This window comes from Anas platyrhynchos, chromosome 32, assembly GCF_047663525.1.
Source record: "Anas platyrhynchos isolate ZD024472 breed Pekin duck chromosome 32, IASCAAS_PekinDuck_T2T, whole genome shotgun sequence".
Lineage (NCBI taxonomy): Eukaryota > Metazoa > Chordata > Aves > Anseriformes > Anatidae > Anas > Anas platyrhynchos.
The window spans coordinates 2,335,383-2,344,789 of record NC_092619.1 but is presented as its reverse complement, the minus strand read 5'-3'; the positions used below and the strand labels follow the sequence as shown (position 1 = coordinate 2,344,789).

Here is a 9,407-nt window from a genome sequence, read left to right as displayed (position 1 = left end):
AATAAACTGTCTGTGTTCTTAATGTTAACTGTATACATACCCAGAAATCTTTCTATTTGTTTCTATTTTTTTCTTTTTTACTTTGCTTTACTTCTCATAGTGTTTCCCACAAAGAAATATCATTGTTCATACCTTCCTACACAGTATGTACCTGTCTCACGTGACTCCAAGGCTTTGTATAAATGGTGGGTCAGGCTTTCTGTGTATTTTAATAAAAGAAAGGACCATGCATTGGCTCACAGCCTGATACCCTTCCTTGTAGACCTGTGGTGGAGCTTCAGGGGCACATGGCAAATTGCAGAGGTGGAGGGGAGAAGGGTCCTGCCACATCAGCACTGCCAGGGTGCAGCATTGCCAGGCTGCACCTGTGATTGTTCCTTGTTCTTGGACAGCACTACAGAGACAGTGAATTCACCTGCCTCTGTACGCAAGAGGCAAGAGGGAAGATGGCAGGCAGGCGTCTTTCTGGAGGAAAGGGGAAGCTGTCAGGAGAGCCCAAGCGCTTGGCAGGAACAGTGTGTGCCAGGGAGTCAGTAGCACATGAAGCCCATAGAGCATGGACACGTCCCAGGTGGAACCACCCTGAGGTGCTGAATCTGGGTGGGAACAGGCAAAGGAGAGCTCTGCAACTCCAGGGAACACAGCAGGCATGGGGAAAGCTCTCTGTTGAGTTATTTGTTACACCTCTGGTGAAATTTCATGGATTTAATAGAGTGAATCACCCCAAAACATATCCTGACGTTGGAAGTGGGTCACTTGTGCATCACCTGAAATGGGAAGTGGGTCACCCTTGTGGGTCCCTTCCAGCTCGGAGTATTCCATGAGTCTCTGACTCTGAAGAAGGCCGCCTATCTGTGCCGGCTATCCATGGCCAAGGAACCACTTGTGTGGGAGGCAGTCAGTGGCAGTGCCCCCCACCAGCTGGCTCTGCCTCCCCAGCCTGACAAACACGGCCCTACAGAGTGCCCCCATGGCCCTGTGCACCACAGCCCCCTTGCTCTACAGAGCAGCACCACCAGCTGGGGGGCTGTGGGCAGCATGGGCAGAGGCTGCAGGAATGGCTGCTCAGGCCATCGTCTGCAAACATACTGAGGGTACACTCAATCCCCTCATCTAGGTCATTAATAAAGGTATTAAACAAGATAGGCCCCAGTACCAACCCCTGGGTGATGCCACTTGTAACGGGACGCCAACTGGACTTAACTCCATTAACCACAACCCGCTGGGCTTCCATGGCCCTCCAGACAGTTCTTCACCCAAAGGAGACTATACACAGCCAGGAGAGATGACCCAAAGGGATTAAATAGATGCTCCAATAGGTGTTCCAGCCCACCATCCCACTACCAAAAGCACTTCCCAGCCTGCAGCAGAGGAGCCTGTTGGGGAAGAGCTTGAGGGCTGTGGGGACCCACTAGCAGGAGCTGGTGCCAAGTCCTGCCCAAGGGTCCAAGACATCTCCCTGTTCAAGTCTTGCAGCTGAGGTATCTCTGCCCATGGGTGCTGGGCAGGCATCCTTGGCCTCCATGGGGGCCCAAGGCAGCAGAGGGTGGGAAATGCCAGTGAGTGTCTCATGGAACTTCCCAAAGATCCACTTTGTCTGGAAACTGCCTGTGGCTGGCAGGACAGAAATGTTTCTGTCAGTAGGATTAGTGTCCAGGGACCAGGGGCTCTGTCAACACCACAGCAAGACCACGATCCTGCTGGCTCTAAGATGTGCCCCTTCCCAACTGCTGGATTTTTGAGCTCTTCTCCCCTCCATCAGCCTCAGGGAGACACCATGACACCTGGGCAGGGAAGCACTGGACCTGGGGCAAAGACCCCAGAGGGTTTTAATATGAGGAAATACCAACACACAGCATAAAAACAGGGGAATACCAAGAGGGGAAATACCCATGTGCGTCTGCTGACTGCTGGAAAAGGGAGACCATTCCCTGGCACTCACGGCTCTCCCAGTGGCACTGAGCTCTCCTCCCTCCCAGCTGCACCCAGCTGCTCAGCAGGGCTGGGCTCTGCTGGCCTGGGGCTCTGGAACTCTTGTGCATGGGACTCTGGTATCACATCCTGGGTGTCCTCATGGGGATATGCCAGAGACACCTCTTCAACATCGTCATAGCCTGTGGTCCCCAGGAAAGGTGACGAGGTGTCTCCATCAGCTCCATGGACCACAGCACTTCTCCGGGAGTGCAGGCTTCCCCCTGTAAGCATCAAGGCAGGCTGCTGTGGTTGGGCCTGTGGGGTGCCCCTTTGGGCTGTATATCACCTTCCTCATTCTCACCAGCCTGAGACACTCGGCCCATTCTCCCAGCCCCCACAAAATACCCCAGGACAGGTTCTCCATGTGGAGCTGGTCAGGCTTTCAATATGGCATGGATTCTCCTAGGCCTGGGGTTAGCACCTAGGAAGTGGCAGTGCTGCATTGCCCTCTCACCTGTGGCTGCATCCCTGTGCCCATCTCCTTCCTCTGGTGTCCTGGGCACTTCCCAGTCCCTCTGCCCAGGGACAGGATCCTCCCCAGGGTCAGAAACCTCCCCAGCATCATCATAGCCATCTGCTGGGTAACCTCCGGGCAGGACAGGGACATCTGAAAGGAGAGGGAAGGTGGTGGCAAGGAGAAGAGATGTCCTGCAGAGCAGAGGATGGGAGGGTGTGTGGGGACACAGGGCTGACGTGCTGATGGTGTCAGGGTCACAGCAGAGCCTTCATGCTTCCAGCTGTGATGATAACACTCGGTGGCACTGCTGTCCATGTGGTCTGTCTGCAGGGAGGAGACATGGAGCCCGTCCCCCCCCACACACACCTCTTATCCCTGGGTGTGGCCCCAGATCATCCTCCTCCTCATGTGCCTGGGGTAGGGCTGCAGCTGGGTCAGGGACCCCTCTGAAAAGGAGGCTGCAGAGAGCTGCAGTGGGTGCTGTGGGATGAGCCCTGCTGCCCTGACTGGTGGTCAGCACTGCTGGGGATGGGCACCCACAGAGCTGGGGGTGCATGGGGAGGAGACCAGTTCCCTTGGGACAAGGCACTTCCCAGAGAGGTTCCCAGAGTTGCCCTGGGACAGCCCTTTGCTTAACCCTTGGCACTCAATAAGGTGCAGGGAGAAGCAGAGAGGGGCTGTCCCCTCTGGAATGGGCAGAGCTGGTGGGGAGGAAGCTCCTCCGTGGGGGCCAACACCTGGATGCTCTCCCACAGACCCCATGGTCCAACCGTTTCAGGGACCATGGGCAGGAGCTGCAGGGCACAGCCCTGATCTGGGACAGGGAGGATGGACACAGCAGATGTGCCCCCACAGGTTACCTGCACCCACCTGAGAGACTGAACCTCGCCTGCATCTCCCACGCCAGGCTGTAAGCGATCTCCTCGTACACGGCCTCAGGGAAGGGCTCCCCAGCTCTCCCAGAGCCTGGGGACAGAGGCAGGGCTGGTCTGGGAATGGGCAGAGAGGGACAGGACCCCACTGGGCTCCCGCAGCCCCGTTCCCTAGGCCAGCACAGGGCTGTCCCCACAGCACAGCCCCACTGTGTTGTGTTGGCACTGCAGCCACATCCCCAGGGAGGGCAGCATCCCCATGGAGATGGTCTGGGGCAGAGTCAGTCTTGCATTTGGAGACAGCCCTTGTGCCCCTTTGGTCCCTGGGTCATGTCCCAGTGCAGACCCTGCACCAGTTCCCTCATTTCTCCTACCCACTTTTGCTGCTCGATCTCTGCCCCACACAGCAATAGCACAGCCTGTGCCCTGCTGGGAGGTGGCTGACACCACAGTGATGGACTCCACTGCCCCATGTTCCTCCTGCCAGTGCTGCCCAGAGCACTGCCAGCAGTGCATCCTCCCCGTCTCACCCAGCCCAGATCTCACATTTCTCTTCTCATCCCAGAACTGATGCCTCAGGCTCTGGGCTCTCTCCACCCCTTGATGTTGGTGCCCCATGGTCTGTCAGTCAGTGGGGCAGAACATGGGGCAGGAGGCAGCACATGGCTCTGTTTCTGTGCCCCAGGACACCAACACCCCCAGCACCCCCAGCCCTGCCTGGAGGCATCTCCCCCCCAGGACCACTGGGGAAAGACCCACCTCTGCGCCGAGCCCTGGCACTTCGCACCTGCCCAGCCAGGAGGGCCAGGAGCAGGCAGAGGAGGGCCCCCAGGATGATGCAGATGACGACAGACACTGAGAGTCCCTCTCTGGTGGTGGTCGGACGGCCCCGTGGGGGATCTGCAAGGGCAGGAACATGGCAGGGGCAGCAAGGGAGAGGTTGGGGGTGGGACAAGGTAGCGCTGACCACAAAAAGCAGCAGGGGCTGGGGGGGACAGAGCTGGGTGATGGGGCAGCTCCCACCCTGCTGGGTCCATCACAGACTTCTCCCAGCTCCCTTGATTTCCTGGGAGTCTCACAGCCCAGCAAGGAGCCCTTTCTCCTGGCTGTGGGTCACAGCGTGGACATGGACAGACCCAGCCCTGGGGAAGGACAGCTTACCTGTTTGTGGGGGGGATGTTGCTGTCCTGGGTGCAGCTGCAGGGGAGCAGAAGGAGAGCTGGGCTGAGAGGCTGGGGCTGTGGCACCAGGCAGCCTCCCTGGCAAATGACCCCAGCATGTACCACCTGAATTGTCCCTCCTTTGGGGCTGGGCAGGGTGGAAGGGACAGGGCCCAGCACCACTGCTCTGGGCTGCTCACAGGACAGTGCAGGCAGCCCAGGGGATGTGCTGGCACATCCAGCCCCACAGAGGCTGCTCCCCACCCACCACCAGCCCCCCACTCTGCAGGGACAACCTTGCTCAGGCCTGCACCAGGGCCATGCCAGGATCCAGCAGGGCATACACTCAATTCAGCTCCTTGCCAAGCCACCAGCCATGTCTCCCAGCCCCACTGCTCACCTGAGCAATGCACAGCCGCATCTGCCTTATGCTGGCAGGCACTGCTGTCCCCTGGCTGGGCCCAGCAGTCCTGCAGAGACAGCTCCGTCCCCCTGCACTCCATCAGCCACATGGGGCCCGTCCCCTCTCCAGCAGCAGCCTGGCCCAGGGCATAGACGGCGGGGCCACAGCCCAGCTGCCTGCACGCCACCTCGGCGTCCCGCATGTCCCAGGCATTGTCACACAGCGTCCCCCAGGTGCCACGGTGCCAGATCTCCACTCTGCCCGAGCAGCCGTCCTTGCCTCCCACGGCACGGATCTTCTCCCTGTCTGGGGAGGCAGCGATGTCCCATGGCACTGGGACAGCTGCGACAGCCCTGCCAGGTGACGGGGGCACGCGCAGGGGCAGCTCCCTACCTGTGCAGCTGGTGGAGTTGGGGCATGCAGCCACCTGTGGCCTTTCTGTCCATGTCCCAAAGGAAAGAGAAGTTGGGCTGAAAAGGGTTGTTCTGGGGGTCGTGCAGAAGAGAGCAGAGCTGACCTCTGCTCACACGTCCCCATGCTGCCTGGGTCAGGGCAGCAGCAGAACCCTGTTCACTCAGGGGACACACACGGTACTGCAGGGGGGACCCAAGTGCTCGGCCCCACAAGGTCCCTGGTTCACAGAGCAGCAGGAGGCTGTCCCTGGAGCGGGGACTCCTGAAAGCCCTGCATGGTCTCCTCTGAGACCTTGCCTGGAGTTGCCTCTGCATCCCCCAGGGAGCTGCTAGCAGCCCGGCTGTTGACTGCTGCTGGTGGACATGGGTGGCTCTGAGAGCTGAAGTCACCTTTGTGTACCAGTAGAAACAGGGTCTAATGCAGGAAGTCAAAGCCCCTCTGGGTTCCTTCTCTGCATTTAACCACACCCAGTGGGGAACAGAACCTGGTGCCTTGATGGCTCAGATTTACCATTGCAGGTGATGTGGGTCTCTTCTCGGCTGTCATCACACGACTGCGGATTCCAGGGAGCAGAGGGACACTGCCAGAAGGAGCTGTTGCTCTTCCCACACTCCACGTAATCCAGCCATGCAGTGCCAGAGAGCTTGGCATAATTAAAGAATATTTCCCGGTCCCCTTCATTCCCGCAGCCCAGCTCCTTGCACACCAGTGACACCGTCTTGGTGGTCATGGAGTTGGAGCAAACGCTGCCCCACGTCCCGTTGTAGAAAACCTGCAGGCGCCCGGAGCAGCCGTCGCTGTTCTCCAGCCTCAGGGCCGTGAACTCTGGAAGGAGGAAAGGCCCCAGGGACATCCTTAGATGTCAGTCACTGATGGCCTTAGCCCTACCTGGCTCTGCCCTCACCCCAGACTCACTGTCCCCAGCTCCCAGCCCCATGCCCAGCACAGACCTGAACAGACGACTCCCGCGTCCTCCTTGTGCCCGCAGTCGTGCTGCCCCCAGGCCTCAGCAGGGCAGTCCCAGAGAGCAGCTTCGGCCCCGGAGCAGTTGACGCCATCCAGCCAGATCTGCCCGGAGCCCTCCCCAAACCGAGCAGAGCCGGCTGCCTCCAGGGCCCCTCCACAGCCCAGCTGGCGGCAAACGACGGCGGCGTCGGCCAGGTCCCAGGCGTCGTCACAGACGGTGCCCCAGCGCCCCTGGTAGTAGATCTCCACTCTCCCAGCACAGCGCCCGGCCCCATCCACCAGCCGGACCCGCCGGCTCCCTGCAGCAGGGAGAACCCCGGCTGTCAGGGGCTGGCTGCCCTCCCAGACCCACACCTGGGGGACGTGCAGCACCACTCACCCCGGCACACGACCCCCACATCCTCCATGATCCCTGCTGCCGGTGTGCTCTCAGGCAGGGAGGTGTTGCAGAGGCTCAGGTCAGCCTCGTGCCCTGCACACCGCACCCCACGCAGCCCCACAGGGCCTCGTCCTCGCTCGGCCCTCACGGGGGTGTAGGCTGCCTCTGCCTCTCCGCACTGCAGCTGCCGGCACACCACGCTGGCCTCCTGCATGTCCCACTGCTCATCCAGGACTCTGCCCCACGTCCCGTGCTGGAAGACCTCCACGCGCCCGTCGCACCGGCTCCCTCCGCCCACCAACCGTACAGACATGTTGCGAACCGGGCCTGGTGAGAGCAGAAATTCAGCCTGGTGCTGCCGTTGGGTCCCCAGCTGTGGGTGGCCGTGTCACACACCAGGGGCAAATGGACTTTGCAACACTGCCCAGCACTCACCTGAGCAAATGACAGCAGCAGAGTTCTCCTGGGAGCACGGCGAGGCCCCCAGGGCAGTCACCAGGCACTGCCCCAGGTGGGCTTCAGTCCCGTCACAGTGGAACAGGTCTCTCCAGACGGGGCCGGTTCCTCTCCCAAAATGCCCTCCTCCAGGAATGGACTCAGCAAAGCCACAGCCGAGGTGCCGACAGAGAACGTGGGCATCCGAGAGGTCCCAGCAGGAGGCACAGAGGGTCCCCCACGTCCCCAGCACCTCGACCTCCACCCTGCCCTCACACGCTGTGCTGCCGTTCACCAGCCTGAACCCTGTGTACTCTGGGGACAAAGGAGGGTGAGAGAGGCCACATTTGTGCTCTTGTTCCCACAGGAGCTGCAGGAGAGGCCAAAGGGACAGAGTGCCTTTCTCCTCCTGCAGCACTCTAATTTTAGGGCTGCAGACCACCACCTCACCCCACCTGTCCCCCACCCAGCACAGCCCAGTGCCCACCCTGCTCTCATGCCCCCACCACAGCCCCCGTGGACATCATCCCTCCCCTAGTCCTTACACGTGCAGGTGACATGAGTGCCATTGCTGTGGGTGCAGGCCTTGTCCTTGGAGGCCCCCCAGGAGCAGAAGAAGATTGTGGATTCATTCCCCACACACTGCAGCTCTCTGTCCCAGACAGGACTGGCCCCTTCTCCCAGCTGAGCTGCCCCATGGACAGACAGGGCTGTGCCACACTGCAGCTCCCTGCACAGCACCTCGGCAGCTTTGGCACCAAAGTGGGAGTGACAGACAGCTTTCCACTGGTCCCTGTCGTAGACCTCCACACTTCCTGAGCAGGGGCTGTCCCCTCCGACCAGCCGCACAAATCCTGGAGCAACCAAGGAGAGCTGTGAGTTCCCAGAGCCCTCTGGCACTTCCATGCCCACCTCCCACCTTATCCCTGAGGTGGCCACATGCAGAGCCCCACGGCCAGCCCAGCAGCTCTCAGTGGGTGCTGATGGCACAAAGAGGTCAGGGCCCCCCTGCTGCTCCTCAGAATCCAGCCCAGTACCCATGATCTGCCCTCTCTCCCAGCCCCCAGCCACTTGTTCTCTTGGACTACTGGGGGTACAACCCATAAGTCCTGGGCCATTGCCCTTCCCTGAGGCTGCTGGTGGCTGGCAGAGCTGGAGGGTGGAGGCTTTCCTCTCCCAGCGCCAGGCACCTCCCCAGGCTTGGCTGCTCCAGCTTCAGGGTCAGGTTCAGTGTGCTGGGCTTTCCCCAGGGACAAGGGACACCAGCAGTGACAGACCCAGCTCAGAGTGCAACTTGACACACAGAGCCATGTTCTGGTGTGCACTTGTTTCTTCCTGAGGTCACAGCCAGGTCCTTTAGAAGTGTGCTCGTCCCAGAGGTAGGGAACAAGTTCAGTCCTTACCTGAGCATGTCACTCCAGCATCCCATCTGTGAGGGCAGTTTGTTTGACCCCATCCGTTGTGTGTGCAGTCAGACAGGGCAGACTCCATGCCATTACACTGAACATTATCCATCCAAATGGAACCAGATCCTGGTCCAAAGTGTGCATATCGAGGAACTTCGAGAGCAACCCCACAGCCCAGCTGCCTACAAACCACTGCAGCATCGGACTTGTCCCAGCGGTCACTGCACACAGTCCCCCACTGACCCCGGTGTTTCACCTCCACTCTCCCAGCACAGCGACTGCCGCCATCCGCCAGCCTCACCTCCGCGGCCCCTTCAAACACCAACACAGGAAGGGTCAGGAGAGTTTTGAGCCCCACATTGCGTGTCCGTGAGGACCCCCTCCCCAGGCAGACTCCCAGTTCCCAGGGTGGGATCCCTGTCCCCATAGGCTGTCTCAGGGGCAGCGGGGGGTTCCTCCTCTCCCCATGGGCTACACTGGGCTGCGGGTACCCAGCTCTAGCCCTCCTGGGCAATTTGCTGCCCCACAGCCCTCACCACCTCTTCCCACCCCAGTGGACCACTGCCCCCACTCATGCCCACCCCCACACAGCCCCCAGCCCTGTACGGGGCTCCCACTCCTCCCCTTCCCAGTGTGCCCCAAACAGACCCATGCCCCTGAGCAGCTTCCATTGCCCATTGTCTGCCACAGGCACCTCCCAAACCCACTGTCTAGGTTGACGGCAAGGATACCAACAGCCCACATTCCTTCCTAATCCCTGCTGTCAGACTGGCCCCTGTGCTTGACCAGGGCCCCCAAGAAGAGCACCTCTCGGTGCAGATGCCTCAGTCCCCTTCAGTTAATGGGACACAACCTGCCCTTCTGGAGTCCGTGTTTCCCCAGATCCCAGGGGCAGGGAACAGCACACAACCCCTCTGGGACATCCCAGACATTGGCTGTGC

General features: G+C 60.4%; 1 pseudogene; it reads right to left on the bottom strand.

Moving 5' to 3' along the window:
• Positions 1–1,764: 1,764 nt before the first annotated feature.
• Positions 1,765–8,893, bottom strand: LOC140000451 (antigen WC1.1-like; annotated as a pseudogene).
• Between the last annotated feature and the right edge of the window lie 514 nt (positions 8,894–9,407).